The sequence below is a fragment of the Oryx dammah genome, unplaced genomic scaffold (genome assembly GCF_014754425.2).
Source record: "Oryx dammah isolate SB20612 unplaced genomic scaffold, SCBI_Odam_1.1 HiC_scaffold_12, whole genome shotgun sequence".
Lineage (NCBI taxonomy): Eukaryota > Metazoa > Chordata > Mammalia > Artiodactyla > Bovidae > Oryx > Oryx dammah.
Genome location: NW_024070196.1, coordinates 51104992 through 51130151, shown reverse-complemented (window position 1 = coordinate 51130151; position 25160 = coordinate 51104992). Strand labels below are relative to the sequence as shown.

General features: G+C 44.4%; 2 protein-coding genes across 5 annotated transcripts in view; one reads left to right on the top strand and one right to left on the bottom strand.

The window, feature by feature from the left end:
- CCDC92 (coiled-coil domain containing 92) overlaps positions 1-5458 on the bottom strand; it is a 39585-nt gene extending 34127 nt beyond the window's left edge. The window contains exon 1 of one of the 2 annotated variants that reach the window (XM_040250600.1): positions 5368-5458. The gene's annotated coding sequence lies outside the window, so the exon portion shown is untranslated. Of the gene's footprint in view, positions 1-4743; positions 4903-5367 lie in introns of those variants that run through there. The other variant, XM_040250602.1, reaches the window with a different exon arrangement.
- A 632-nt stretch (positions 5459-6090) lies between these two features.
- ZNF664 (zinc finger protein 664) overlaps positions 6091-25160 on the top strand; it is a 37238-nt gene continuing 18168 nt past the window's right edge. Inside the window, exons 1-3 of one of the 3 annotated variants that reach the window (XM_040250603.1) lie at positions 6091-6251; positions 6855-6991; positions 21599-21686. The gene's annotated coding sequence lies outside the window, so the exon portion shown is untranslated. The remainder of the gene's footprint in view (positions 6252-6854; positions 6992-21598; positions 21687-25160) is intronic. The other 2 variants (XM_040250604.1, XM_040250605.1) reach the window with 2 other exon arrangements.

Below are 25160 nucleotides of genomic sequence, written 5' to 3'. Positions count from 1 at the left end.
GTCCTTTACCTGAGTTGATGCTTGTGATAGTTGGAGAAACAGGGGCTCCTTTGATGTCTGGAATGTGGCAGGAACCTCATCACATACACTCGTCATTGTAAGAGAAACTACATTGGAAACCATTAGAAAAATATGGCGGCCTCTGGATGATTAAGCCATGACAGGAATGGACCTGTACCTTGGGGAGCCAGGGTTTTCACAGTGAGGTTACACTCAAGGTGGCCCTTTCAGAGTGTGGTACCACTCATTTCCAGGTGGACTGTGTGACTTTAAGAAAATCAGTACTGTAATAATCCTGGGAATTATCATTAATATGTGGCAGCAATGTCACATGAGAAATGCCTCAGATGGATTTTCCTGGTGATCCAGTGGCCAAGACTCCCAATGCAAGGGGCCCAGGTTTCATCTCTGGTCAGGAAACCTAGATCCCACATGCAGAAACTAAGATGCAGCACAGCCAAACAAATAAAAAAGAAATGCCTCATAAATCCTCTTCAGTTCAGTTCAGTTCAGTCCAGTTGCTCAGTCGTGTCCAATTCTTTGCGACCCCATGAATCGCAGCACACCAGGCCTCCCTGTCCATCACCAACTCCCGGAGTTCACTCAGACTCACGTCCATCGAGTCGGTGATGCCATCCAGCCATCTCATCCTCTGTCATCCCCTTCTCCTCCTGCCCCCAATCCCTCCCAGCATCAGAGTCTTTTCCAATGAGTCAGCTCTTCGCATGAGGTGGCCAAAGTACTGGACTTTCAGCTTTAGCATCATTCCTTCCAAAGAAATCCCAGGGCTGATCTTCAGAATGGACTGGTTGGATCTTGCAGTCCAAGGGACTCTCAAGAGTCTTCTCCAACACCACAGTTCAAAAGCATCAATTCTTCGGTGCTCAGCCTTCTTCACAGTCCAACTCTCACATCCATAGATGACCACTGGAAAAACCATAGCCTTGACTAGACGGACCTTAGTCGGCAAAGTAATGTCTCTGCTTTTGAATGTGCTATCTAGGTTGGTCATAACTTTTCTTCCAAGGAGTAAAATCCTCTTACCTATGTAGTAAATAACAGGGGTTCAGCCTGCATTTAGAAACAGGGTAGGAGGGAACTCTGAAGAGGAAAGGATCATGGATCTTATGTGGGTCTAAATGTAACATCTTAAGTGTTGTCAAAGAGGCAACAAAGAGAAAGATTGTAGCAGCAGAATATTGTATGCCTAGAATTCCATTATTAAAAGCATTCTTCTATTTTGTTTTCTTTATTGTAGCTTTTAGCATCTCAGGCTTGTTCTTGTATGGTGCTGCTGCTGCTGCTGCTGCTGCTGCTGCGTCGCTTCAGTTGTGTCCGACTTTGTGCGACCCCAGAGACGGCAGCCCACGAGGCTCCCCTGTCTCTGGGATTCTCCAGGCAAGAACACTGGAGTGGGTTGCCATTTGCTAGCTGATGGAATTGCACTGCTCACTCCCGAGAATCAGCTAGTAGGAAGGATCTCAAAAAGAGGACAAAACTTATTCCCTCTTCCCTTACAGGCCCAGAGTAGAGAATTCTTGCTTCAAACGGTTATTTCTGATAAAGTGGTATACAGGGATAATCATAAAAGTATTCATTTGCTCCCCCAGTGTGGAAACTCGGGTAAAAACATAAACTCTGGTTTTCTGATTAACAAAGGGGTCTTTTAAGACATCTGTGAGATGCCTTCAGAGATTATGCTGAGGTTCTGTAAAATGTAACCTTTCACCTACACAAAGGCTGCTTTCTAATTGGTTGCCTTACTTGATAATTTGTTGTCCTGATCATAATATTTAAAACAGCATCTGCAATTTTTTTCCCCTCAAGGAATAAATCAATACTCGTAAGGTGTCCTTATTTGATTTTTTGGTTGGCCAGAAGAACTTGGTATTCTTCTCCTTTCCTTTCATGGATAAAGTATAAATAAACAGTGCATCTCTGGTTCAAGCAAATTTTCATAATCTTTATGTTATTTAAATAGTCACACCCAAATCCAGCTGGTGGATAACAGGCACAAAAGCATGGGACAAACTCATCTGCTAAAGAACAAAAGTGAGGAACTGTTTTTTAAAGGTTTTTTTTTAATTAATTACACGTATACATTAATTCAGAGCTGTTTCCCCACCCCCAACTTCTTCCTAAATTGAGCTCAGAATCTGGTCTAACTCATGTTCCACTTAAATCCTTGTGCAGACAGTATTTATTGGGTTCTCTACTGTTCACAGGAACCTCTAGCTCTGCTCCTGGGCCACAGACAGAGTCCTAACCCCACGGATCCACTTAATACATGTACTGTGATTGACAGTGAATAGCCTCATCTTTGTTGTAACAGACAGAGCGTCATTCTTATCACTGACAAATCATCATTCCCAGGTTTGGGCTTAGTACAAATGGGACACATCTTTTCCTTCTTCAAGCACAAACTCCAATTCGCCTCATCTTTTTGGACCACTGTGATTCTGCTTCTCAACTGTGTTTTACCTGCCAACATGTATGGGGCAGACATATGGGAAAAAGTCAAGTGCAACTAAGCTGTCAGTGGATATGACTGGACTTCTGGCTGTGAAATTTGAGTCATGTTTGAGTAATGAAGTAAACAAACTAAAATGCAGCACAAGCACAAGAGTCAGCCCTTAACCAGTATCTTTCAAAAAATGATTTCAGCTAAGAAAAAAAAAAAAATCTATTCATCTTCACAACCTGCTGACTCTTGAAAGAATGACTGACATCATTCCATTAAAAAAAAAGCCTCTCCTGCTTGTCTTCCTAGAAAAGGGTAATTTTCCTCTTGATTAAATGTTTATTATAGAAAATAAAAGCCAAGAGAAAAAATCATGCATAATTAAGAAGAGTCTTTTAAAATAAGACACGGGATGTGAGAGTGCTTTATTACCTGTAAAGCCCCACACAAATGCAAAGAAAGTAGGCTTAGAATCATCTCTGGTATCAGGTAGGCCTCTGTCCTGGTAACAATCTTCCGAGGAGGGAAGTAGGTGTCTGCGGTGTTGTTATGCCCAAACTGCAGAAGTCAGAGTAAGAAATAAAAAGACACCACGGTGCCCCCCAATCAGACTGCCACTGCAGTCCCTCAGCCCCCCTCAGAAGACCTCTCTCATGCCAACGGGGGTACCTCCTAGCAGCCATTCCTGCCCAGCAGGGGACCAGACTATTCAGAAACTCTGCAGGGAAAGAGCAGTCCCTTCTTGCCACTGGATGTTCTAATCATAAGCAACTTGTGCTTTTTACGTCAAAGTGAAGTCTGTCTTTCTGCAAGTACTACTTGCCTTTGTTGGATCTCATGGAAATACTCTAAAACACACAAAATCCCTCTGCTGCTGACAGACCTTGAATATCTGAAGACAAATAGGACATGTTCACTCCTCTGCCCAACCTTTCTGCTGGTTTAAACATCAAAGCTGGAGATGTGAAAATTGGTGTCATTAAGCTAGCACCTACCTAACTAGTCTGGAATGGTTAATCTGAATCAAACATTTATTCCACACTTGGTGAGGGAAGCATATAAAGGCGCCTAGTTTCTGCCCTTTAAGGATACCCAATCTAGTAGATAGAATTAATCTCGGTTAACAAACATAGTGTATCCACTATGTCTTAAGGACTTTTTATGGCTGACCTTGTTCCAGATAAAAGAAAAAAGGCTTTTTCTTTTCTTGCCATATGAGAAAATGATAAATACAAAAATAAGTATGTCTTAAAAGTCTTGATGCTGTTAACATCAGTATTGCCGCAAATGCACTCTGTCAAGTAATGATGATGCTAAAATGAATTTATCCAGTGAATGACAGATGAAAGTTATGCACCCACAAGAGTGATTTTCTGCCATAAGTAAAAGGATTCATTTGTTCTTTCTGAAAAGAATCAACAATAAAATCTAATTGCCAAGAAACCTGTTTGTTGTATCTACAAATGCTACAGTAAAAAATCTCATATACACAAATTATTGTCCAGTACTTTAGATATTAAGTATACCTAAACTAAATTTACTAATTACATCATGATGCAGAGGAATAATAAAAACTATTTTATCTTAAGGTATTCCAGTAGTGTCTATGCACATGTAAACATGTATAAAGACACACACATATAAATTTACCACAAACCTTTAAACCTTCTCCCCAAATATATGTCATATAAAATGAACATTTAGCCAAAAGAAATAAATTCAAAACATCTTTGAAGGTAAAAGTCACTTTAAATGTTAGCATTATTTTCCTTGCAATTCAATGGCAAGACAATGCAGGGGAATTCTTGATTGTGCAAAACAAAACCCATTTCAATAATAAGTCTCTTGAAATACATTTCAGACTTAAAAGTCTTAAAACGGCAATTCTAGCATTAACACTCTTACAGGTAGGTTTCTGGAAATGAGTAATACATTAGGGTAGGACAGTTGGGCGGCTTGTATTTTGTTATTAAGACTGATTGCTGCAACTTAAATAACAACGCGATCACACTTCCTCTTAAGGCCACTTCATTTCATTATAGAAATAGACCATACTGCCTAATACCAAAGCTTCTAATTAATACAAGTCAGCATGAAAACAGGTAAGTTAGATAAACTAGAGTAACTCGCTGTAGTAGACGGCGGCTCTGTAGCCGAGCCTGGAGCCCTGCTGCATATGTGCATTCCGCTCAGTTTCATGAATCACAAACAAATCGTTATTTAGGGTAAACTAAAGCTCACACCAAAGCTTCAGAAAAGGGCTGTAAAGGTAGAGTACTTACCTAAAGGGTTATCAGGACAGGAGACAATGCAACTTATCTGGGAGGGTCTCTAACGTCCACGGGGTGGTAAAACGCATTTGAAAAGGCGACGTGGATTCGGATGGCCGCCTCCCCAAGGCCTCCCAGACAAAGCAGGGCCAGGCCCTCGGGCGCTCCCAGCGCACCTGCAATGCGGATCCCTCACCCTACAATCCCACCCCGGGGCTGGCAGGAGCGGCCCCTGGGCCGCCCTCTCCACCCCTTCGGATTGGCTTGGGTGCGCGGTGGGTTCGCACCCCAGCCTGGACTGTGGCCCTGGCAAGGGCAACCCCCTCCCTATAACGGGCTGGAATACCCTGCAAGCAGCCGGCGCGGAATCGCCGCGCCTCACTTTTGCCCTCCTTTCCACCTATTCGTTCCTCAACCCCCGCCTCATCCCCCCGAGATGTCTCCGTAAGGGGACACCCTTCCCCACCCGGTGGGTCTGGACCACCCCTCCCCTTGCAGTGAGGGCTTGAAAAATTATCTAAATGAGTTTCCGCCGCGACAGGTGCCGCCGCCCCCCGCCGGCACCCGCAGAGCCTCCCTGCAGGTACCGCCAGGTGAGCGGGGCTGGACTCGATCACACCTCGGGCCCCGCCTCACCTGCGGGCGCAGCCGTCGCGGTCCTTCAGGCTGCTCCCCCCCTCGGCGCGATCCTCGGGGCGGGAGGCTGCGGGGGCCGGCGGCCCATGGGCGGGGCGGCGGGCGGGGCTGGCTCCTGGCTCCGGCCCTGCCCCGGCCGGGCCGCCGAGGGAGGTCAGTGGGCACCGCCCGCCGAGCGCATCTCGCCGGCTCCCACCCGAGCGCTCGCCGCGGTGCACGCTGGGAGCGGGGGGCCGGGGCGGCGAGAAGGCCTGGAGGCGCTGACCCGGCGGGCGGACGAGGCGCCGGCGCGGCGGCGGCGGCGGGTCTGTGTCTGCAGGGAGGGGCGGGGAAGGCCGATCGATACTCACTTCGCGGGGACGGGGTGACGCCCCGTCCCCACTCTCCCGCAGCTGTGCGGGGCTGGGGAACCGACCAAGGGGAAGGGAGGGTCTGGCCCGTGGGACGCAGGCGCACAGCTCAGGTGCGGCCGCGCTGCGGTTGCCCAGGGTAACGCGGGCCCGGGTGGGGCGGGGGTGGGAGGAGGAGGAGCGAGGCGGGCGAGCGGGAGCGCGCGCGCTGGGCGGTGGGAGTTGGGGGGGGGTACCCGTGACAGGCCTGAGAGTGGGGAGGGGGGAGGGCGCGCGCGGGCAGCCGACGGGGGCGGGGGCAGAGCCGGGGTGGGGGGGAAGGGGCGAGGGCCGGGCGGCGCGCATGCGTGCGGCCCCCGCTCCCCCGGGGCTCGCCGGTCTCGTGCGTGCGCACGCGCGCTGTCCCCCAGAGGCGTCTGGGTGTGCGGAGCGCGCGCGCGCGGCTCGGAGGCGCACCTGTGAGGTGTCCCTTGAGGAGAGGGAGGGTGGGTGCGCGGAGTCCGCGGCCTGGGGCGCTTCAACCCCTCACTTGGAGTGAGTTCTGGGGTGGCCGGGCTGTAGTGTCTTTATTTCTTTTCGGGATCAAGGCGGGGGCTAGCGGGGGTGGCCAGGGAGCGGGTACTGGGTCGGAAGGAGGATGAGTGGATTAAAGAAAAGAAAAACAACCCATCACTTAGGATGGGTCTGGAGCCGCGGTGAGCGCCCGGGCATCGGGTGGGAAAGGTCAGAGTGGCTCCGCGCAGCCGGGCGGCCCGGCGGCCACCCGGGCCGGCCCGGGGAAGGGCAGCCTGACTTTGGGCCTCGGCGAGCCGGCGTGGGCCCACAGTGCCGGGGAGCGGGGGTCACAGATGGCGGCCAGGGCGCGCGGCGGCGGAGGGGCAGCGACCCGGGCGAGGCCGGGCGGAGGCCGCGCGGGAGCCAGACTCCCGAGCCAGGCTCCATTGTTGTTGGAACCGAGGGAAGGGGGAGCAAAACAGCTTTAGAAACCCCTGAAGCCGCGCCTTGGAGCCTTTCCAGGCGGGTCCCCGGAGAGGCGGTAATGGCCGCGCCGTGGGATCAAGGGAGCCGGGCTGTGCCGCGGAGAAGCCTGGCTGCATGGTGTGATGTTGTGTGTGTGTGTGTTTTTATTTTTTTAAGAGCGCCTCGCGTCCCAGCAGAGCCAGCGGAGCATCCTACTCAGGTGATGAGGAACCCTCCGGGCACCCAGCGCAGATCGCTGCTGCCGCTGGACGCCTCCATTGTTTGACCATAACAAGGGCCGGATTCTCACCCAGGTAAACTGGATGGCAGCGCATTCGAGCTCCCTCTAACCTCCCACATCCAAAGGAATCCTCTTCTCTTTCAGGACTTTACTCCAGTTTTCTTCCTGGGCCCTGCTTCTGATTAACTCAGTATATCCACTTCCCAGGCATTTCCCCATCTGGCTTAATTTTCCCGCATCTCTCTGCCCAGTCACCTCTCATTTCCCTCAAAACTCAGCTCCTTTGTGAAACCTTCGTTGCCCAACTCTTAACAACTAAATCTCTCCTGGAGGAGCCTGTTCCGGACTCTCCTAGTTGGTAGTTTATTGGTTGTTTTATTGCAACAAAGGAGACTAGATATTTAAAAAAATTCTAAGCTATTGCCTTTTTTAAAGGAAAGTTTTGTGATGTTTATTGTTTTAAGAGAATCGAACTGTTTTTGTTGCTATATATGTATTTTTTTTTAAAGCGGGGGTTCCTCCTCCTTTTATAGATGCACAGTTTTTTAGACCCAGAAAAATGATCTTGTTCACCCCACAGATTGGTTAAATCTTAAGACTTACTTTTAAATCAGCAAAGTAAAACCTTTTCTTTGTAGAAATTAAAACATCACAGAGATGGCTAATGTCTTTTGACTATAGACCTCTGTTCCCAGAGATAACAACTGTGTATAACCTTCTAGATCTTTAGAAATGTTTTTACACCAGTGTGTGCTTGTATTATCTTCGACTGGTTTAACAAGTATGAGTGCTCTCTAGCTTTCCGTTTTTAGCATAGGATGCATTCAGTCATTTTGCAGAACTGCTGTATCATGTTCCATAGTTTGAGGACACCATAGTTTATTTAGCCATTTCCTGAATTGATGGCAATTTATGATTTAACTTTACATTTAAAAAAGCTCTTTGGTTGTTCTTTACTGAAATTTTAGTGAAGGGAGCACAAATCTACACTTATTAAATAAACTGTTTATGATGGACGTTCTCTTTGGTTCAGAAATTTACATGTGGGGACAACACCCCCCCCCCATAATTGTGACTCTGTTTTAATTGTGATTCCTGTTTTAAAGTCCTGTGACCTTGAGGAAGACATTTAATCACTCTAAGCCTGAGTTTTCTTTTCTATAAGTAGTGATAATATCTGCTCTATTTACTCTACCAAGTTCAGTGATATGATGTGTGTGAAAGTCTTTGTAGAGTATAAAGTAGTATATAATGTTGATTTTGTGATCTGAAGGGATTTTTTTTAATTTGCACTACAATTTTTATTTCCTTCTTTGGCCAGATATGTATATTATAAAATACTACAGATAGCCAACTTTGAATGCTGTTTAGTTTCTGATTTTGTCATATTTTTATCACGTACTCTTTAGACTTCTGAAAGAGTATTTTACAAAGCGTATTTTTCATAGTGCTTTACATGCTTTGAAAAATAAGGCATAAAAATTAGTTGACTGTGAATAAAGCATCAGCAAATTGAACACTACATAAAACACTCATAATATATAAACAGAACTTTCTAGTGATGTAAATTTGTTTGTGTTTTTCTGTAGCAACAACAGATTCAGGTTAGTTTTTATGTCCTTTGAGTAAAATGGATTCTTACTGAATTTGCCAGCGGTATCAGAGTTTTAACAGTTTACATACATATTCAGTAATGTGATGGTTATCATATTAAAATGTAAAAGGCACAATTAAGAGGTATGTAGGTAGTTTTTTTCTTTTATTCAGATGTACAGGAATGTTTCTAGCATGGCCACCAAAGTCAGCTTGCCTCTGTTCTCTTCTAGTTTATGTTATGTGGGCAGAAGGGATCAGAAACACAATCACGCAGCTGCTTTTATAATCACAAACCGGTGTCTGCTATGAAAGTGGGGTAGCACTGGCTATGAGAAAGTATTGAAAAGGGGACCAAATTTTAGATTGCAGAGCGAGGACCCAGGAAAGACTTTTTTGCAATAATAAGCTTTGAGCTGAGATCTGAGGGGTGAGTAGGCGTCAGTGTAGAATGAGATTGGGGATAATTTTCCAGGCAGGGGAACGGCAAGTGGGAAGGCCCAGAAGGGGGAAAGCTTTGCCCATTCTGGGAACTGAAAGAATGACTTGTGGATAGACTATCGTGGGTGAGGGGCAAGTGTGGCTAGGCAGGGGGCCAAATCATGTAGGGTCTTGTAGGGCAGGTTAAGGATGTTTTATTTTATCCTGAGTGAAATGGGAAACCATTACAAGGGTTGGGTTTTAAACAGGGGAATAACTTAATCAGATTTGCATTTTTAAACAACCACTCCAGCTGCTGCTACCTGCAGCATGTGGGAGCGGGGAGTGAAAGTGGGGAAGACCAGGTAGGCGATGTCTGAGGTCTGTCCAGAAGAGAGATGGTCTTTCCCTTCTAGTTCACATTGACTTCAAACTACCAGCTAAACTAAGGTCAAAATAGATATTTGTAAAAATAAATAATTTTTTATTTTCTAAAAGTAAACATAAAGATGCACTTTTTAATGCAAAACACACATATGTTAAACTAATTATTCATACTATGCTTAACAGAATAGGATCAGAGAGAGAATTTGGGATATTTAACATATTTTTGGTAAGTTTTGTCAAAGGAATGCATGAAATAAAAGAGTGAGGTGAGGTTCTAAAAATGAAAAGAAGGGAAATATTGTAAATGCTGTTCGCCAAAAAAAAGTGAGAATAACAGAAAAAAATACTAGACAAAAAAAATTGAGAAAGCAGCTGGGCACACAGTGAGTATATAATATTTATAGCTTTCTGAATACTAGCAGTAACTTTTTCAGAAACTAAAATGGAAAAACAAAAAAGCAGGCTCTGATCACAAAGCAACAAAAACCATGAAACAAGTAAACACAGCTTCATCAAGACAAGTGAGACTGACCTGCCTGGAAAAGACCAAACAATACCCTGAAAGATAAAGAAAGAATGTCTGAAACTGAAGGATAGACCATATCCCTGGATGTGATGTTTAAATGCTATAGAGATCCCCCTTTTCAGGTGAACTGGACAGATTAGTGAGTAATGAACTAGAACAAGGTCTATCTAATTGTTTGAACATATTGTAGAGCCAGTTGTGTTTAAACAGTGTCACACTAGCTTCAGAGTATCTGGACAGGTCACTGGAACCTATTCAGCACCCCAAAGATGAAAGTGTATGGAAGTGTAATAAGTGACAAACCATCACGAATGCCCTCCAAATCAGAGAAGATAAGGAAGTAAATATTAAGCATCTAGGCTGGACTTCACTGATGGTCCAATGGTTAAGACTTTATCTTCTAATGTAGGAGGTACGGGTTTGATCCCTGGTCAGGGATCCCACATGCCTCAGGGCCAAAAACATAAAACAGAAGCAATACTGTAACAAATTCAATGAAGACTTTTAAAATAATGCCCACATTTAAAAAACCTTTAAAAAAAAAAATAGGTGAATATCTGGGAAAAGGAGTTCTGCACGCCGAGGTGAACAGAGAACAGGCTTAGCCATCAGACAGACTTGAACTGGAATTTTAGGAAAATGATACCATCATACAGGTGTTGAGAGAGAAAGAGGTACAGGTCCTGGCACCCACGAGACATTCAAGTCTGTTATTAGTTAAAGTCTGTATTGGACTACATGAACATTTAAAACTTCTTTAGGAAGAAAGGAAAAACGAAATCCTAGGATCAAAAGCCAAACCACAAAGTAGAAAAATAGTAATGACAAATATAAGTGAAGAGTTAATATCTTCAACACGTAAAGAACTCACACAAATCAATGAGAAAATGAAAATCCGCACACATGGTTGCAGGATGTGGCTCGATAGTTTAATGGATATAGGTATAATTTGTTTGACATTTAGAAAGATGTGTAATCTCACTGATAATCAAGTAATTTGTAATTATTCCTATAGAAAAGTAAGACTGTATTCTCAATAGCAACAAAACCAGAAGACATTTAAGAGTAACACACAAACGTACAAAAGCTCTATGAAAAACGTAGAAACCTTTACCTGAAGAATTTAAAAGCTAACCCAAATAAGTGGGCAGACATTACATGTTTTGGAAAGGGACCGCATCTTTGTAAAGCTTGCAGTACTCAACAAATTAAACTGTAACTTCAGTGTAATTCCAGTTGAAATCCCAGTGAGACTTACTTTTGGACACTTGATAAATTGCTTCTAAAATTTGTCCAGAGGACTAAATATACTTGAGTGGCCAAGAAATTTTTCAAGTGGAAAATACTGATGAAGGATTTGCTATGCCAGATATCAAAACATACTGTAATGGTACAGTTATGTAAATGGTGAGTGCAGGAATAGAGAGGTTGGTACATGGAACAAAGTAGAGTCCAGTAACCCATTTATATAGAGAGGAATTTATTATATAATAAAGTTGGTATTTTGAGTTGGATACATTGGATATAATGTTGATACATTGTAGAGGGATAAATGACTATTTGGAAAGAAAGATTCTACTTCCCCATATTCAGAATGACTTATTTGAATTAAAGAATGAGCTTAAAGACAAAAACACCTGTAAAAGTATAAGAAGAAAATATAAGAGGATTTATTATGTTGGAAAATAAGTTTCTAGGGTAAGCAGTTTATTGATAGGTAAAACTAAGGCCCCAAATCTAAAGAAGAGACTGATAAATTTGAACATCATCAAAGCTGATATTTCTGTGTGACGTAAAAACATTATAAGTTGACAGAATGGGGGCAAAGTTCTGGTAACATATACAAAAATAATAATAAAAAGCCACTTCCCTGGTGGCTCAGACGGTAAAGTGTCGGCCTACAATGTGGGAGACCTGGGTTCGATCCCTGGGTTGGGAAGGTCTCCTGGAGAAGGAAATAGCAACCCACTCCAGTACTCTTGCCTGGAAAATCCCAGGTCAGAGACAGAGGAGCCTGGTAGGCTGCAGTCCATGGGGTCACAAAGAGTCAAACATGACTGAGCGACTTCACAAACAAAGGATAATAGAATTGACATAGTTAAGAAATGAATGGAGGATGTGAATAGTTCTCATTTAATAGTTCTCATAGAGAATTGAAAGTGTCAAAGCGATGACAGGAAATTCAGCCTCACTTGTGATTAGGGAAATGGAAATTAAAACGGTGAGATTTTGTAGAGGAGGGAATGGCTCTCAGGCAAATTAAAATGCTATCCAAGTATGTAGAGGAAAAGCTACCTGATACAGTCTTTGTTGTTGTTCAGTTGGTAAGTTGTGTCTGACTCTGTGATCCCTTGGACTGCAGCACGCCAGGCTTCCCTGTCCTTCACCATCTCCCAGAGTTTGCTCAAGCTCTTGTCCACTGAGTTGGTGATGCCGTCCAACCATCTCATCCTCTGCTGCCCCTTCTCCTCCTTCCCTCAATCTTTCCCAACATCAGGGTCTTTTGCAGTGAGTTGGCTCTTCGCATCAGGTGGCCCAGAGTATTAGAGCTTCAGCATCAGTCCTTCCAATGAATGAATATTCAGGGTTGCTTTCCTTTAGAATTGACTGAAATTAGTCTGCCCTTTCCCGGTGACAATTTGGTTAAACTTATCAAAATTTGAAAAACACCCATATGCTTTCATCCAGCAGATACACTTCAGGGAATTGGGGATATTCTAATAAGAGCATACAAGTTTAAGTATGAATGAAGTCTGTCACAGTATCACTTATAAAGAGGAAAAGCTGAAGATGAATGCAGAAAAAGTTTGTTGCCTCTACACTATGGAATTTTAGGTAGCTTTTAAAAAGAAAGGCAGATTTGTATGTATTAACATAGCCTGGATGGATATCTAGAATATATTTTTGAGCAAATTTAGTTCCATTTTTTGTAAGATAGAAAACATAATAATGTGTGTGGTTGTGTGTGTTCTGAATGAAAATATAGATACGTCTAGAAAAATATGTGGAAAATGTATTGTGATTACTTCTTCTGAGGGGAGGAGAATAGGGGAGATTGAATTTTCTGGGACTGATTTTATATTTATTTTACATGCTTTTGGATTGTTGTAGGTTTTTTTAAACGGCATTTACTTCTGTAATGAAGATATTACAATTTCTCAGTTAACAAAGGCCCAAATTTAGACAAAGTTTTAAGACCTAGTACTTACCTGGGTGTAGCAAAAAGGTCACACACTTATGTTACATTGGCTATATGTATCAAGAGCCTTAAAAGTTGTCATATTCATTGATGTAGCAACCACCTAGAACCCATCAAAGGAATATTTTTAAGTACAGAGAGGCTTTATGTGTAAAAGATACATATTACAGAATTATTAAGGGTACATTTGCAGGCTGGTTACATTATCCACTGGGTAATATATTATTGGCTATTAAAATATTTATGAAGAAAATGTTTTGAAGTGCTTATGACAGTGTTAAGAAAATCAGGATACAAAATTGCATACGTTATAGGATTAAAACTCTTATTAAACAGAAGTCCCAAAAGCCCTCCACAAAAACCTATGATGGTAAAATGTCTGGAGGAAATTAAATGAAAATCTTAAAAATTGTGGACTTTGGGTAGTAGGATGTTGGAACATTTAAGTTTTTCTACTTTTTTATTTTCTAGGATTATATGTCATTGCATCTGTAATTTGTTATTTCGTTTATAATGGAGCATTTATTTTTTAAAAGTACATCATATCTAGGACATTTGTTAGATGCATGGTTTATAGATGTGTACACTTTAAAAAATACTTCTGTCATATATTAAAGTATCCTCTAAAGTGAATGTTTTTTGAGTGATATATTTGTTGCTCCCAGCTTTTGGAGAGAAGTTTTCTTCTTAGCAATATGCAGAATACAAGTAGTTCTCATTTCTTATAACTGTAGAATAAATGCAGAAACTTAAACGTGGGCCCTGGGATTTCCTAGTTTGACTCTTGTTAACTCTTTGTGTTTCTAACACACACATTGGGTTGTAAAGCACGCTGCCTTTTACCGAGTCAGGGTGAGTAGGACTTAGCCACGGGACCAGGGGCAGAAGCATGGGGAGCCTGATGATTATGCAGGGCCTGCAGGTGACTCAGCAGAGTGGAGCTCAGGGTACCTCCAGCCATGCAGTGTGGGAGAACGGACGGGGTTATGCCAAGGGTAGGTAGATTTGCTCCCTTGCCAAGTGTTCCATGGACCTGCAGGATTCTGTGGATGTGCCATAGCGTGGGGCTTAGTGGAGGACAAAGCCAAAGAAGTGTGATAGTGAAGATGAGGTTGAGGACTTGGAAGGGCTCTGGGAGCACAAAAGAAGGGGTCATGCAGAATCCAGAGGTGAGGGTAAGCTTTCTAGAGGCAGTGATGTCTGGTGGTGAGACCGAAGGTAAATGGAGGGAATAGCAAGTGTGATGGGTCAGAGGTAAAAGGAACGTGGTCGGGGGATGGGGATAGTGGTTGAGGCCTAGGAGCAGACTAGGTCTGGGGAGCCTGAAGAAGTTTGGTTTGGTTGGAACTAGAACTGGAGTGAGCAATGGTGAGAGATGAACCAGGAGAAGTAAATAGTAGCTCACACTGATCAGAGTTTAAAAGCCATATGAATAAATTTGAAAACTACCCTGAGAATTAATGGAACCCACTGAAAAGCTTTAAGCAGGATAATGAACATCCCATTTTGCATTTTAGAAAGATTACATGACAGTGGATAATGGATTAGAGGAAGTCAGGCATGGAGGCTTTGTAGTGTCCTGGGGGTAGACGGTGGCCTGAATGACAGCTGAGAGTAGGTGAGGTGGGTGGCTAAATTCAGAAGCAACTGGGAAGATAGACTTTGTGAGCAGGAGGAGGGTTGATGGTAACCAGGTTCTGGCTTAGGCCATGAACTGACCAGTGGACCCATTTACTACAGCTGAGAACAGAGGTGATTTTGGTGAGGAGATGACAGACTGAGTTTTGGATGTGCTGACAGAACAGGGCTGTAGAGAAACTACATGTCACTTGTAGGTTCTTCCTGAGAGAATTTGCAAAGAATGATTTTATGCTGCAAATACATACTTTGCTCTATGAATGAGTGCTTTGTATAAATCCATTATTAAAAACAGTGTTTCTGTGGTAACTTTTTTGGAATATAGTTACACATCTATATATTGTTAAGTTTGGGGAGTATCTGTCTAGCTTAGACTGGACTGTTGATGTCTTCCATTTAAGACAGCATGACCCTGACTTTGGGTAATACTGTGATTGACTTTTGCAATAGACCCTCTCTGAGCAGGTGATGGTGCTGTAGTCAGTTATCCTGTTGTGAATTATGGCTGAATAATTGGAGTGATTTCTACTGATGTTTCCATACTGGTCCATTCTGCACAGAGGTAGGCCAGGACACAGAGTGGTGCTGAGTCTGTACCCATCTGCACGTGCTCAGCTGGCCACTGGAAGTTGTCCTAGTCCATTTAGACTGCCGGGACAAAAGATCACAGACCAGGCGGCTCCAGCAACAAATGTTTACTTCTCATGGTTCTGGAGGCTGGGAAATCCAAGATCAAGGAGCTGGTAGATTTAGTGTTTGCTGAGGTCCTGCCTGGTAGCTCAGCTGGTAAAGAATCCACCTGCAATCCAGGAGACCCTGGTTCAATCCCTTGGTTGGGAAGATCTGCTGGAGAAGGGATAGGCTACCCACTCCAGTATTCTTGGGCTTCCCTGGTGGCTCAGCTGGTAAAGAATCCACCTGCAATGTGGGAGACCTGGGTTCAACCTCTGGGTTGGGAAGATCCCCTGGAGAAGGGAAAGGCTACTCACTCCAGTTTTCTGGCCTGGAGAATTCCATGGACCATATAGTCCATGGGGTTGCAAAGAGTTGGACATGACTGAGCGACTTTCATATATATTTTGTGAGGTCCTGCCTCCTGGTTCATAGATGCCATCTTCTTGCTGTGTCCTCACATGGCAGAGGGGCGAGGGAGCTCTCGGGGTCTCTCTTATAAGGACACACATCCCATTGTGAGGGCTTCACCCTCATGAGCTAATTACCTCCTAAGGGCCCCACCTCCTAACACCATTGCAGTGGGGTTGAGGTTTCAATATCTGAAGTTTGAGGGGACACAAACATTCAGGCTCGCACAGAAGTATAGCTAGAGGTTGAAGAGTCAGTCACAGTGTCCTCCCCTCACGGCTGGCATGGCAGCTGTGGCTGGGTGACAGTGTGTGGACCAGAGTGAGGTGAGGCCCAGAGCAGAGCTGAGGGGTGGCCCATCTAGGAAGGAGTAGGGGAGACGGGGCCTGTGGAAGAACTCATCAGAGAGGAGGAAGATGTCTTCACCAGAGAGCATTTGGTTAAAAGAAAAAAACGTGTTTGAGGTGGCCTAAGTGCAGGGGGCTCTCTGAGGAGGCTGCCATGGCACCCCACGCTGTGTCTTAGCTGAGGCCCGCTAGCGTCTGGAGCGTCACAGGAGCCGGTGCAGCTCTCTCTGCCTGTGTCTCTTCCGAGTCACTGTCCCTCTCAGTTCACTTTGTAGACGCTGGCTTTCCACCTCCCAGTTCTGAACTCTCAGGGATGAGCATCTGATTGGGTCAGCTGCTGATCCAGTTCCTGTTGCAGGGCCAACAGGGGCAGATTCTCCAGGTGGTGAAGGCAGGTAGGGGTCTCGGGGGAGGGTGGTGCTCTGGCAGCTGAGGAGAAAGTTCCCAGAACTGGCAGGGACAGTAGGTTCTAATGGCTCAGAGATGTGATAAAGGGATAGTCAACCTAGATTTGGCAAATCAAAGTCACTTAGCCTAGGTGTAAAGAATTACCACAGCTAACCCACAGCTATGGTAGATACTCATGCTATGGAAGAGGTTGGAAGAAGGGAAATTTTAAAAAAATGAAATGTAACTGTGGAGTTGTATCAGCAGAATTCAAAGTTTAATTTGAAAAAGCAGTCATTTCTGTTGTTGACACTAAAGCATTTCTACAGCTTTATTCTAACTCGAGAATATGCAGTGTCTCTTGTGTCACCTGATATAAGAAATTCAATAAAGCTATTCTAGAGCTCATTTATTTTTTATAACCTTCAATTTGATAAAATAGTCATATCTTATTTCCACAGCTTATTTTGCATTGCCTTCCACAGTAATGTGCCAAATCTTGGGAGGAAGCTCTTGTTCCGGCTAGAGCAATCCTCTGTTCCAAAGGTTATAAATTCTGCCTCTTTAGGTAGATGATAAAACAATTCATAAAAAAAATCTGAACTCTCTTTCCTCAGAGTAAACCCCATTATGTCCCTCTGGCTTTCAAAATTATTTTTAGATGTGCATTTCAAACGTGTAGGATTAAGCTTGATAGGATTTAAGAATATTTCAGTGATTCAAAGTACTTGGCGTCAGCAAATACAAGTCAGGTTTTTAGTTAACTTATCACTGTATCTCTCTATCATGATAGAATTAGGACCTTGTGATAAGCCCCCAGACTCACAATTAGGATTGGGGAACCTGCAGAAAGCCGGCTGTACCAGTCTTCATGGTGCTTAGTAACTAGTTAGAGGTAGTAATCAACTGTGACATTCGCTGCAGGTTCTAATGGCTTAGCCTAAATATCCATGGAGATTTATGAGCAAGCGTTTGAGTGCCCTCTGGAGGCCTTATGAACGGTTAAAACACAGACTCCTACAAAAGGTTTTCTTTAACAGCTAGAATTAAGAACCGGTGGACTAGATAGATGGTTGAACTGTCCGTGTGTGAGTAGGGAGCAGAGGAGAGCCAGGATGGAACCCACAGGAATGCTAGTACTTGGGGAGGGGCAGGAGTCTCCAAGCGGACTGAGGATACCAGTGGATGTAGTGAGAGTGGAATCATAGAAGGGAGTGTCCAGCATGAGAAAGAAGGTGCCAAGAGGAACTTCACCGGTGTAGTGAAAATGAAAGGATAGAAATCAGGAGAATAAGTCTCTAAGAAGCCTGGATGGGGAAATGGAGAAAATATATGGCAGCTGGAGACGGCCAAGTGTTGGTTTTCCTTAAGGTAGAAGAGAGTTTGTGTGGGTTTAAATGCCGAGAAAAGAAGCAGAGATCAGATGCAGTAGAAGGATGTCGGGGCGGGGGGGCGGCGGGGGAAGTTGACTTCAAAGTTCCTGGCTTAGAAGAGTTATTGGGGAAGTTGCCTTTTACAGGGTCTTGGAAGATGGTGAATTAGTGATTTTCAGTTCACTGTGTGATGATAGGGAAAGATTCCTGTTATGAGAGAATGTGGAATTGTCATTATGGAAATGGTTCTCATTCAAGCCAGGAGGTTGAGCTTACAAAAAAGACGGAGTGCGGGCCTACCTTTAGCAGAAAGAAGAAATAAAAGAGGAGGTCAAGGCCTGAGGAGAGGTGAGGAAGTTCAGGGGACTGGGGATCGAGGAGATGCGTGTAAATTAGAGTCAGAGTGAACCGTGAACAAGGTTCTTGGGCTCTGAAGGGGAGGGGAACTTTTGTTTTGTTTTGTTTGGCTGGACACCATGCAGGTTTCTGGGATCTTAGTTCCCCAACTAGGGCGGAAACTGGGTCCTTCGCAGTGAAAGCAGTCCTAACCACTGGACCACCGGGGAGTTCCTAGGGAACAGTTTTGCGGAGGAGGCATTGTGGGGGTGGGATGTAGCGGGGTGGCAGAGGTGTGTGGGGCAGGGCCAGGAGGTGTAGAGTGAGCGGGGAGGGGAGGCCGGCAGAGCCAATGGGGAGGGGAAGTGGCCACAGCTGGAGCAGATGGAGAGCCTGTCTGCATTCACGCAGTAAGAGCCCGAATGAGCAGACTGCAGAAAGAGAATTATATTTGCCTTTGTGCTTTTCAGGTGTAAGATTTAAATCTTGTGTAACTTCTGTGCTCCCTTCTGTTTTTCTCAAAGTGAAAGTGTTAGTTGCTCAGTCATGTCTGATAGGAGCCTGGAGGGCTACAGTCCATGGGGTTTTCCAGGCAAGAATACTGGAGTGGGTTGCAGTTTTCTTCTCCAGGGGAGCTTCCCAAGTGGGATTGAACCTGGTTCTCCTGCGTTGCAGGCAGATTTTTTTTTTTTTTTTTTAACTGTCTGAGCCACCAGGGAAGCCCAGTGAGAGGGAGAATCTGGCCAAATGGAAGAGAATGTTCAGATCTGTTCCTGACATTTGAGGGGACTCTTATACAAGAAGAGAGTACCTGTGATCAGTTTTTGATTTATTATTCTGACAGATGGCCTTTAAATGTACATGATCATTTGCAACCTGAACAACATTATTTCCCTTCTTTTTGGTAAAACTCATAGGACAGCTACTAGAAGTTGTTTCCTTTTTGTAAAATATTTCATTAAGAAAAAATAATAGACTCCTAACTCAGGAGTGCTAAAATTACAGTCTGTTTAAATTTGGAAGGTGAAGGTTGATTTCTAACTTCAGACTGCTCAGTTTTAATAGTAAGGCATAATATTTAACATGTAAGCTTCTATAAAGGGTAGGGTGGGCATGCTCTAGCTTACGCCCAAGCATGTTTGATTCTGCAGGACTGGTTTGCAGGCCTCTGAAGGCCTCAGCACTTTTGTCTTTGGCAACCTTTAGCATGTCACATATCAAACAAAAACATGTACCCATATCCCATGCAAAAGTAGCTTATACAGAACTGAGAGTTAAGCTTCATTTGACTAGTTGTAGGCATTAAACATTTATTAACTTTGATTTTACTACTTCCTTTTCATATTTTACATCCAATAACTTATTTTTTCAGGTCTCAAAACATTTTCATGGGCCATTAAGATGCTCATAAGCGTTGGGGCCTGTACTGAAGGTTCATAGGGAATGAGACACCCCTCTTCTGCTGAGATGTTGAGGCACGTCTGGCTGGGGTGGACTTGCCAGAAATCTGTTTGTTGGAGGCACTGAGCTACCTCCTGGGAAAACTCCATTCTCAAGGGATCTGAAGTAACTGCTTTCGTTAGTGCTCTTTTTTTGTTACAAAGAACAGAGATCCATTCCATTTTAGGAAACAGGATATGACATTAAGGATGCGCTTAGACCAGAAAGCTGTTGTTCTCTAAGGCAGCTCAGAGCAGTCTTTCCCATCGACAGTGGGGTCTCAGGGCTGCTGTCTTTCCTCTGTGTCTTTTTCCTCTTGCTGCCATCTGGCTTATCCTTTTCCCTTATCCTGCCAGTCTTTTTTCTACCTTACTCAGAGTTTCTGCTCCCTCATGATTTTGATTTGCTGTGATTGCACGTGGCCACTCCAGCTCCTTTGTATGTCCTAACCTTTCAGCTTCATCTCTCATGGCTCATCACCTGGTTCTTAGTATTGTTTAGATTCCTGAGGGAGAGATTGGGAATGTGACTTTGTTGCAGCTTTTACTGTTATTCCAGGCCACAGCAGAGGTTGCCGTTAAGCTCATGGGTCAGGTGTCTGCACCTGCTCTCAGAAGCTTTGGTGACGTGAAATGGAGCAGTCATGTGGTCCATGGCAGCTGGACCTACCCTTAAAGCTGGGGCAGTTTCCGTTAGTAGGATTTGCAGGCCAGGAGGCACCATGATTGGCATGTATAGTTCAGCAAGGAAGAAAAAACCTGGCCCCCTGTCAAAACCATTTGAAGTCTCTATCCTTTCAAGTATATCCTATTAACAGCCTTCATTCTGAGGCAACACTTTGTTCCTGTAGAGAAACTGAAATCCCTAAATACATTGAAAGCATTTTCATTTTCCCCTTTTCTCCCCATTTTATTCAGTCTCAGATATTGCAGGGTCACTGAGGGCGACCTGTAGGATTCCATTTCTTGTATCAGTGATTTCTGCTGAAATGGCTGTTAGCAGAGTTGGGATAACTCAAACCTCATGTCATTTACATGTTTCCTTCCTCTCAAAGTTCTGGGGAGCTATATAGACATATAGTAACTTAGCACCAGCCCCAGAGTCTCCAAATGAAGTGTCCCATCTGAATGTCGCATGGCAGCGGTGATACCTGACTTCCTCAGTATGCCATCAAATTTCCCAAGGAAAAGTGATTTCCTCAAACTTTAAATTAGGTCTTGAAATCTATACCCAAAGTACTCTTAGCACTTCTAGAATATAGCAGAGTGGGAGGGAGCAGATGGAATAAATAAGATAACGATAATGATAGCTACCCATGGTTCAGCCCTTAACATTTTCTAGGCCCTATTTGAAATACTTGTCATACATTAACTTATTTAACCCACAAACTATCTTATAATGGTCCCTTACAAGGTCAGGTGCTTTTTCTTATCTTCATTAACCCCATTCTTAACCTCTGAGGTGAAGGCTGCACAGCCAGCATGTGGTAAAACCAAGATATGAACCGGCTCAACCCTCCTTCAGTCCCTACTACTTCAGCACCCTCTCACCCAGAAAATAAGTGAGAAAAACAGTATTGATTCACATAATGATTAAGACTCTTTAGGATTCCAGCCAATCCCAGTCAGTTATTGGGTCTCTAATATGAACCTAGAACTCAGTGTGGATAAATTCCTAACAGGAGGCTATTTATGATACTAGGATTCTTGTGTCTTGAAGTGAAGTTGTGTAGACATTCGTGGCTTTTCCTTTATAGAGTTTCTTGGGTTTTCTCATCCTCTGTTTGGCCCTGCATGCCTTGAATTCCACATTTTAGAATAAGTCCTGATTATAAGAGGGTCAGCTGGGGCCCCATATTTAGAATACCCAGTTTTTTGAAAAGCCTGGTGATCCTCAGTCGTCCCTGATACACGCCTTCTCCTTTTCTCTCCGCATGTTTCTGACCCCGCAGGATCCCAAGGCTCTTGTTGCCCTTCAGCCACTGTGGGCCCTGCCTCTTCCTCTGGAATGTCTTGGGGGTTTTGACTTCTGTCACTGTGGTAAGTGTTCCCCTTTTTTCACCATTTTTGTAGATGGAGAATCACCCTCAACTATTTCTAAACCAAAATGTCCTTGGAGTTCTTTCTAAGCATGTTCCCTTTAGGGCTCAATGAGGAAGCAAGTATCCCTGACTCATGGTTTTTCTTATACTCTTGCCTGGATCTGGCTTTGACTTCTGTAGACCTTAGGCACCCTTCCTTAACTCTGAAGTCAGCAGAAGCATCTTTGTCCCATCTGGGGCTCCTCTTTGTACCTCTGGAGTCTAATTTTCTCAATTTCATGTGAGCCGTTAGTTATTAAAGCTTTCCTTTGCCTGTTCCATTTCCCTTTGCTGTCCTGAAGGCCTCTGGATCAGAAACCTGGTTTCTGGACTGATGGTCTCCTGGTTGTCTTTCCCATTGTTCCTGTCTTCCCCATTGTTCCTGTCTTCATTGAGATATCACAACTTGCTTTTGAGCCAAGTTTGTTACTCTGTGTGTTTCTGGTGTTTTCTTGTTTACAAAGCCTGAACATCAGCTTTCTCCTTAAATACGAATTCCTGGAAGTCTTCTTACCTTAGGCAGGATGTTACATCAGTCTCTGTGCAGACATAATTCTGAGAGCATCGTATTTCCAGCATAAGCATTTTTGCCTTCATTTTCTTTTGAACCTGTGGATTTGTGATCATTTTTAAATAATTTTTTTTCCTTCTTCAGCTCAACTCAAGAAGGCAACATGTATTTTACATAGGACAGATATTTGTTCCTCTTCATTTGGTCATTGTTGAAATCCAAAATATTCTAGTTGAACCCATAATCTGGATTGCTGTGGTTCACAATCGTGAGAAAACTTTATGTCCTTGACATGTACAGCTGGGCAGCAGGAGGAAGGAGAAGCCTGTCTTGGTAGCTATTGGCCTGGGGCGTGTGGCTTCTTGTCTTCCCCCTTCACTGCCAGAGACTGAATTCTCAGCTCCAGGCCACTCCCAGCCCTGACTTCACTTCCCAGCCACACAAGGGGCACTGATTGGGTGAGATAAAGGAGTTGCAGTGGCCTCTGTCCTAGTGGGTGTAGTTACTATACCTGGTGAGAAAATTAAGCCCAGGGGAAGGTGTGGTCTCTTTCCCTTCTTGACTCTGCATGGCCCGGGTGGGAAGGCGGGGGCTGCTCCTGACCAGCTCGTTCCCATCCCTTTCTCTGGGAGCTGGATTGATCGCCAGCCCCGGCCCTGTTTGGAAGCCTGGGCGACTCTGCCTGGGCACGGTGGCAAAGGAGTTTTCTCTCTACGCTGTCCCTGTCTGTCTCCTTTCTCTCTGGTACTGACTTGGGTGCCCCCAGCCAACCTTCTTCATTGTGAGTGGCCAGACCAGAGATACAGGCCTCGGTTTATGTGAAGTCCTGTTCTTTCCATACTGACTTTGGTCTCAAGTTCAAGGTTTCCACTAACAGAGGAAAAAGGTCTCTGTGTGATGCAGTCCCACTGTGAAATGCCGCATCAGAATGGGCTTCACAGGCCTAGCTAATAATGGTGAAGTGTTGGTGTGTGTTGTGTTTCCAGTTCAGTCCCATGCTCATTTCTGCCTAGAGTACCTGGGCTTGAGGAGTGTTACTGAGACCACTGGCCACATTTGGTAGTTGTCTGCCAGCGCACGTTTCTACAATGATACTGATTCCCCTCGGGTGTCAGTCTTCCCAAGTCGAAAGCCTGAATGTTGAAGCTCTGTGCTGTTTGTTGTAACTGTTTCTGGGCCGTTTTTGAGAGTGTGGTGGTGATGCCTCTCTAGCCATGCTAATCCTGAATTCTGGCTGCCAGAGAGCATCCAGCCTGGGATTATGGCAACAGCTAAGCTGTGAGCTGCCTTCAAGGTTCGTGCTTCTGAGGGAGCCTGCTCCACAGACCTATCTCCCCCACTCACACTCACCTTGGTTTCCCGAATAAAACAAGTTACAAGTAGTGACCCAGGTGTAAAAGTAGCCAGAATCTGAGATAGTTAAAGTTAGGCAAATTCATAGAAACAGAGCAGAATGGAAGGGGGCACAGAGTTTCAGTTTTACAAGATGGAAAGGTTCTGGAGATGATTCACGCTAACACACACATACTTAACACTGCCTTGGACTCTACACTGAGAAATGTAACGGTGATATGTTTTGTTATGTGTTTTTTCAAATAATTAAAAATTAGAATCCCAAATCTGTAAACTTTTTGACTTGCCAACTGCTGTGGCACTCCCAATCCAAGTGTCACTCAAGATAGGCCTGTTAAAAATCCACTTTTCATTTCTCTCGAGGTCCCCTGGGTCCAGGCTGTGTTTCGCCTTCCTTTACTTGGCTGGGCCCTTTCAGGCACTGAGTGTCCTCACTGTGAACTGGGAAGGTTTTGTCTTCAGTCCCCCATCAGTACTGCTCCTTCTCGAGGGCTAAATGAGATTGAGGCCCCTAAGCCACACGATATGAGTGAGAGTGAGCATTGGAATGACTAATGCCAGGTCTTACCATCCATTTTGTGGATGAGTGAGCTAAGGCTGAGTGAGCGACCTGTGGTCACACATCTGTTTAGTGACGGATCAGGAATTTGAACTTAGGACTGCATGCAAGCCCAGTGTTCCACCCACCAAATTATTATGATTCCTAATGTATAGAGATGTTTACACATTTACTAGATAGATAAGATGAACTTGAGCCTTGTATGTGGGTACTCAGGTGATACATCACCGAAGCAAGTCACACTCTGTCCTGTCCGGTGGTCATTTCTGTGTACACTGTTCAACAGCAGGAGAGAGGTGGGGGAGCTCAGAGGGGAGATGTCACTGCAGTCAGGTGTGTTTTAAAACTATCCTTTGAATAGAGGGTCAAGAGGGAAAAGTGCTGGGAGGCGCAGGAGACAGATGTGAGGGTGAGAAAGCAGCATTTGACTCTGAGCAAAGGAGGAACCCTAATTATAGGGAGAGGCACCACCGGGGCTCGAGAAGCCTCTGCCTGTGAAATGACATTCTTGGCAAATGAATGCGTGTGTCATGCATTAATTAAAATAAGGAAAATAAGGAAACTCATATTTATTTGGCTTCAGCGAGGCTGCGGGCACCCTGATAAGTACTTTCACACTTACTATCTTCTTTAATTATCACAGCCAAGTGTTGTAGACATTATTATCCATATTTTTACAGATCAGTCGGAGATCAGCCAGGGTCACATAGCGAATGGCAGCACCAGGCCCACACCCTGCTGTGTCTATTTGCAGGTCATTTTTGTGGGAGGACTTGGCTGGAGGGGAGCAGAGGAGTGCGTCCCTGTGTCATGCTTTTATCACCGAAATCATACAGGCAGGCAGTTGTTCTTTGCAGACTCAGAAGAAAACTTGGCATCACTCCCTCCATACTTGTTGCCCTTCTCCAGACCTCATTTCATAGTCTCTGAGATAATTTCTGGTTAAAGAAAAATCTGGCATGGTTTCTTTTGTCTTTTATCTTTTTTCCTTTTTTTTTTTTTTTCTGGGT